Source organism: Silene latifolia, chromosome 10 (genome assembly GCF_048544455.1).
Source record: "Silene latifolia isolate original U9 population chromosome 10, ASM4854445v1, whole genome shotgun sequence".
Classification (NCBI taxonomy): Eukaryota; Viridiplantae; Streptophyta; class Magnoliopsida; order Caryophyllales; family Caryophyllaceae; genus Silene; species Silene latifolia.
In genome coordinates this window covers 15136669-15143947 of record NC_133535.1, presented here as the reverse complement: position 1 = coordinate 15143947, position 7279 = coordinate 15136669, and positions in this window count along the sequence as shown.

Sequence of the window (7279 nt, the reverse complement as noted above, 5' to 3'; positions counted from 1 at the left end):
GCGATTACCTCGGCCACGGTCGGTCCGTGATCATCGAGAGAAGAAGACAAACAAAGAACACCGATCTACTTTGTCACCATACATTGTTGCCCGCCGAAAGAAATTACCCATTGATTGAAAAAGCAGCCTTTGCTGTCGTCGTTGCCGCAAGGAAACTGAAACCTTACTTCGACGCACATCCCGTGACGGTCTTAACCGACCAACCATTGGAGAAAACATTGGAAAAATTTGAGCAATCCGGCCGGCTCATCAAATGGGCAGTAGAGCTATCCGGCTTCGGCATTCAATACAAGCCGAGGCCCTCGATAAAGGGACAGGCACTTGCAGACTTCCTGGCCGAGTGCACATATCAAGAAGAGCCAAACCCCGGAGTATGGGAAGTATACACCGACGGGTCCTCCACGACGAACGGCTCAGAGCGGCATACTTATCATCAGCCCAAACGGGGATGAGTTTGAGTACGCCTTGAAATTTACCTTCTCGGCCTCAAACAACGAATCCGAATACGAGGCGGTGATAACTGGAGTCGAGCTAGCTAGAGCTGCCGGGGCGGAACACGTCATTTTGAAAACAGATTCACTTTTAGTGGCTAATCAAATCAGAGGAGAGTACGAGACTTGAGACGACGGGATGGTAAGATACCTGGAAAGGGTAAAAGCTGACACTTCAAAATTGAAATATTTCCAGATACAATGCATTCTCAGGTCTGAGAACAACCGAGCCGACGCTCTCTCAAAGCTTGCCAGTTCAACCATCAAGACTGTCAGCCGAACCGTGCTGGTAGACATCAGGAATGCTAAAAGCATCACTGAGACCGTCGGCATGGTGGGCGACATAGAGGCCGAGACGACGTGGATGACTCCGATAATGAAGTACAAATTGATAAATGAGTTACCGGAGGACCGCAGTCTCTCGCAGAAGATAAAGAGGATCGCATCAAGGTACTTGGTGTTTGAAGGAGAATTATACAGGAGGTCCGTGATAAGGCCACTCTTGAAATGTGTCGGCCCAGCCGACGCGGAGCTAATACTGACCGAAATTCACGAAGGCATCTGCGGTCATCACATGGGGGCAAGAACACTAGCCCACAAAGCTCTCCGAGCCGGCTACTTCTGGCCCACCATGCTTGGGGATTCCATAGCCAAAACCAAAAAGTGCAACAACTGTCAAATGCATGCTCCGGTGATACATGCACCTTCCCGAGACCTGCAGCCGGTACTTAGTCCCCTTCCTTTTGCACAGTGGGGGATGGATCTACTAGGCCATTTCCAACGGCATCCGGAGGAAGAAAGTACTTGATCGTCGCCGTTGACTACTTCACCAAATGGGTTGAAGCTGTAGCGGTACCTGCGAAGACGACGGCGGCCGTAAGAAAGGTAATCTGGGAAAATGTCATAACTCGTTTTGGGTTACCCCAAGTCATGGTATTTGACCACGGCCGAGAGTTTTGGAGTGACACAATAATGAACTGGTTAGAAGAACTTGGTATCAAATTTGCATACTCCTCCGTCTGCCACCCACAGAGCAACGGACAGGCGGAGGCAGCCAATAAAACAATCCTCAACGGTTTGAAGAAGAAAGTTGAAGACCTAAAGGGAAGATGGGCCGATGAACTACCCGGCGTCCTGTGGTCCCTTCGAACCACGGAGAAAGAAGCAACGGGTACGATTCATTCCACTTAGTCTGGTCCGCGATCCCGCTAATTGAAGCAACGGTGCTGACATTCAGAACGGCCACCTTTAACCCGGTTGAAAATGAGGAAAGTCTGAGAACCTCCCTATACCTGGTCGAAGAAAGCCGAGATACAGCGCGCCTCAACTTGGCAGTATACCAAAACCGAATGAGAAGAGCCTACAACCGAAGAGTCCACAAAAGGGACTTAAAAGTAGGGGATCTAGTCCTAAGAAAGTCGGCCGCCACCAACAAAGGAAACATTCATGGTAAATTGACGGCCAACTGGGAGGGTCCCTACAAAGTGGTTGAAGAAATGAGGCCGGGTACATACCGGCTAACAGACATGGAGGGTGTGCCTTTGATGAGCCATTGGAACACTGACAACCTCAGGAAATACTTTGTATAGCGGCGGAGGTGTCCAAAACTGTTGTTGGCACCCTAACGCGTGTTTATATCTATTGAAAAATCATCCAAGTTTTCCATCAAAGTGTTTATCCCCTCCGTAGTCATATCGAGGTAGACGCCACGGCCCAAGCCGGGCAGTCACCCCAAGAAGTAGACGCCACGGCGATCACTACGGCAATAGATTGATACTCGCGAAAGCGAACAACATGCCTTAGGAACGTATAAGTACAGTTGAGACGCAATTCTATCCGCCTCGGCCAACCGAAGGCCTGGCAGAGGAAGCGATCAATATGTCTACAGATACGAACGCTGTCGAGCCGTAACCCCTAGCCGCCTCGGCCAACCGAAGGCCTGGCAGGGGACACAACGGTCGATACGCTAACATGTTCACAGCGGCGGTTGGAAAACGCAAATCGGACGCCTCGGCCAGACCGAGAGTGAAAGAGGAAGCGACCAACATGCCAACATGTTTAAAAAACGTTAAACACAGTTGAGATACGCATTCTAACTGCCTCGGCCAGGCCGAAGGTAAAAACGAAAAAGCGCTTAATTAATAACGTAAGAAGACAAGTGAAGGATTGTGATCAAAGCCCCGACCAAGCCGAGGGCCAATAAACAAGATTTATTGAAAATGATTACAAGTAAGGAGAATACAGACGACGGCCGTCCCCATAGGGATAAGCCAAAACACAACCTACCAAAGTTTTACAAAAAACAAGGAAAAGAAGAACAAAAGGTTACAGACATATCATTTGAAGCGCCAAAAGATGGCAGGGAGGAAAGGCTTAATAATTGGCCCCCGAACAACTGAAGCTATCCGAGATGCCGGGTGAACCTGGTGACGACCGCCCGTCTCCCTATGCCCGTTGCTCCTTGCCGTCGGCGACGTCAGCAGCATCATCTTTGGTAGGCGACCCAGAAACTGTCTTGGCAGCTTCAGCCTCAGCAGCCTCAGCTGCCCTCATTCTCTCAGCCTCCTCCTTGGCCGCCTTCGCCTTCTCAACATGGGCCGCCTTCTCCGCGGCCTCCTCTTCCTCCTTCTTCACCCTTGCCTCCTCAGCGGCCTTCGCCTCCGCGGCCTTCTCCTTAGCTTCAAGCTTGTCATCAAGCAGCTCGTCAAATTTTTGCCACGGAAAGGAGCCATCAAGAAAGAGCTCCTCTATCACTTCCCTGGCGGCTTCTTCGGCCAGGTCCCGGTATTGGGCGCACATGTTAGGAAGAATGACGCTTTGGAGCTTCTCAATGTCCAACTCCCTCTGGGCGATGATAGCCCTCGTATTCCGAACCACCTTCCCCTGGGCGTTAAATATAGACTTCCATTCGTCCCTCTTCTTGGCAGTGAAGTCGACGACAGCCTGGAGGTGGTCACGCTCCTCCAGCCGCTTAGCGGCATCAGCCTATGCGGCCTCAACCTTAGCTCTCTCAGCAAGGACCGCCTTTTCAGCGTCCTCCCTAAGTTTTCGCTCAGCACGGACCGCCTTTTCAGCCTCAGCCTTGGCCCTCTCAGCTTCCTTCTTCGCAACATCGAGCTCAAGCCTGAGCCGCTCAAGCTGTGGGGCAACTTCAGCCATGACCTTTTCTTTCTCCATAATATGAGCACCGGCCACATCAGCCCACTTCGCCAGCATCCTGGACAAACTTAGGCCCTCTGACCTAATCTGGGCGGGGGTAGGCTTCGGGAGGGAGGAGACGACGGTGGCATCTTTACCACCCGTCTGCGCAGGTCGCTTCTCAGGACGCCGTTCAACAGTGTGTCCGGTAGACGGCGGCGGTTGATCTACAAAAAATTCAATCAAAGCATACATGTCAACATTCATGGACATACCAGAGAGCCTGTCATCAGGAACGCCTAATGAACCGGCTAAGTCTGAGCCACATGATAGATCTATACCAGGCTTGGCCGGAGGATCCATTTCTTTGCCGGCCTCGGCAGCAGTAGCAACAGTAATAGCAGCAGCAGCAGTCTCCTTTCTCTTACGTAAGAGAGGAGATTCCTCTGCCACGATGACCTCCTCCTCGGTAATATCAACGATCTCCACCGTCTCCTTTTGGACTGAAGGGATGGGAGGTGGAACTGATGTTGACGCCGTCGCCGCCGAAGACTTTGTTTTTCGCGCTCGGCGCGGTATGTTACCAGCAACCTTCGCCTGGGCCACCGTCGTATCTAAGCCCTTCAGCTGCTGATCCATGAGATCATTTGGCGCCGGTCTGCGATCACGGGTCAGGGCCTTAGGATGCAAATTGACAACTGTCTTGTCCTTTGCAAGCCCCATTCTCTCAAGGATATCCTTAGACAGGTCCGGGCCAAAACGGTCTGCAAAGGAAACGAAGCAAGAGTTAAGTAGAAGAAATAAATCAAAGTTCAAAAAACAGAAACATTAAAAGCAGAGATGGGCCTCACACCGACCCCACTCACCCCGTTCGAGGGCCGGTATGAGGCCGACGTGGCAGAGCAGCTCATCCTGAAGAATGATCTGCGTCGGGGGCATCCATCCCTTCGGCATCCCATTCTTCTCAGCCTCAAACAGCCTCATCGCCCGCTTCTCATCCGCATTAAGAGGGACCCTGCTGGCGTCCATCTTAAGCTGACTCCGGGAGACCCATTTGTCATGCTCCCCCTTACTCTCGCACCGCAAATTGACGCGGTGCTGGAAGGACCGGGGCAGTGGATAATCCTTCGGAACCTCAACGTACACCCACCGCACCTTCCAGTCCTTGCAGGAAGAAAACTTATCAACGGAGACGTAACCCGACTCCGTCTGCACGCTGTACCACCCAACGTGACCAGGGGCTGACGGCCGAAGGTGATGAAGCCGGCGGAATAAGTTAACCGTTGGGACCTCCCCCTTGAAAAGACAGAGCCACACAAAGCCGACTAAAGTCCTAATGGCCAACGGGTGCAGTTGGGCCACGACGACGTTCATGGCTTTAATTATGGCCATAACGTATTCATTTAGAGGAAACCGGAGCCCATACTCCAGGTGTCTGATGTATACGCCGATACAGCCCTTGAGAGGGCAACAGACCGCCTGACCTTCCCCAGGAATAACAATCCTATACTCCCTGCCGAAGGAGAAGTGATGTTCGAAAAAGTCAGGACCAGAACAACTGGCGAACTTGTTGGTCCAAGCACGATCAGGGCCAATCTTACAGGCGTCGCCGTGATCCAAGAGATACGGCCTCTCCTCATTAGGATGAGTCCTTTCAACATCGTCACCGTCATCATCAACATCATCATCCTTATCCTCCCATTCCTCCAAAACTTTTGGATCAACCTCAGGAGAAGGAGACCTAGGACCCCCGGACCTTAGCGGGATGGCGGCTAGTGCCTCCTCTTCATCAAGACGCGACGGGGTACCCCCCGGCGCAGGATTACTAGGTCTGGCATCAGCAGAAGACATGTTCACAACAAAAACTTAACAATTAAAAGTTGGTAAATTTGTTTGTTTACCTTGAAGAAAAAGTGCTACGCCGAAGTAACGATTCTGAAGATTAGAAGAGAAAGAAACCCTTGAAAATCTAAGAAAGAAAATTTTTTGAGAAGATGAACTTTTTGCGGAAAATTAAGGGGCATACTGCTCTATTTATAGAGCAAAGCCCACGAAGACGGACCAATCAGGCCAAAGCCCATGAAGCGTCAACCAATCAACGCCGAGCCACGTGTCAAGCATGCAGCCGTGAAATGTCAATCGACAAACAGTTACAAAACTTCTTCAACACGCTCCTTGACAGGATGCCAATCGACGTATCTTCTTCAACACGCCCCTTGGTATCTACTTGCCAAACGACCCGCTGATTCAACCAAGCTTGGCAGCACCGGCTGGGGGCAATCAAAAGCACACGGCACTCACAACCTCGGTCTCGGCCAGCGCCACTTTCTTAACCACATCTGATGTCCATTACACATCCATGTGGAGGGGGGATATGATACGGTACGGCCTAAGCAGAACCAAGCCGAGGTAGAAGAAGCCGGGGAAGAAAATTTCAACTTGCGCGGAATACGCTCAACACTCATCGAAGGTCCATACCACGGCATAGACTACGCTGGGGGCAAATTGATGGGGCATATTCTGCACCCGCTGACCGAGTCAACATATTGAGCAAGGTCAAAGATATCCACAGCAAGTCAACGACTTAGACAGCCTAACCGACGCAGCCTGTCGGCCTGTCTCTTGGGTCTCGGCTGGGACAACTAGCCAGCCGGGGCACATATCCGCGTACTCATATCCAAGACCCCTCGGCATGGAGTCAACAGTGCCCGCCGGCCTGCCATGGGTCCCTCGGCCGAGGGTAGATCAGTCTTTCCACCTGCTAGCCACTTGGCCACTTGGCCACTACGTGACAAAAGGTGAAAGTCTATAAATACTCCTCAACCCTCATTGAGGAGAGGATCCACAATCTAACCTAAAACTCACTATTCATCTGGTATAAACTCCCTTATCTCTCTACAATATACTTTGTCAAGTAACATATAGCTTAATCTCTTTAAGTTCACTGACTTGAGCGTCGGAGTGAGTACGCTCGGTGCAAAGCCAAGCCCTCAGTTTGTTCATCGTTTCAGGAGAGGCCGAGAGGAAGAGTCAAGGCAAGGAAGGACATCCATCCCTCAAGCTTGCGTGGTAAACAACACTGCTCTGGAATTACACCCGGAACATATCAAATAAGTATAAGGATAACTTGGTATTGTTATGGTTCAAATAAGGAATGTTACCATTGGTGTGGTACGGCCGTATTAGGTAAGTGTTACCATTGGTCTGGTATGGAGAGAGTACAAGGCAGTTCAATATGTTCATAAATCTAAATACTCGAACCAAGTTGGTTTTGTGTGTTGTTTGTTCACCTCATCTCTAAACCATGAGATTAAGGGTGCAATTTCTGCTAAATCTACCCATAAGGATAGAGCAAACTTCTTTTATGAATCAAGTTAGATTTTAGCAATGTTCGTCATGAAATGCTTTTTTTTTTATAAGGATGATAGCGAATAAGACTTATATCGGTTTTTGTTGAATCTAAATTTGTTTATGATGGGGCATATTCTGCACCCTCTGACCAAGTCAACACATTGAGCAAGGTCAAAGATATCCACAGCAAAGTCAACGACTTAGACAGCTTAACCGACGCAGCCTGTCGGCCTGTCTCTTGTGCCTCAGCTAGGACATTAGCCAGCCGGGGCACATATCCGCGAACTCATATCCAAGAC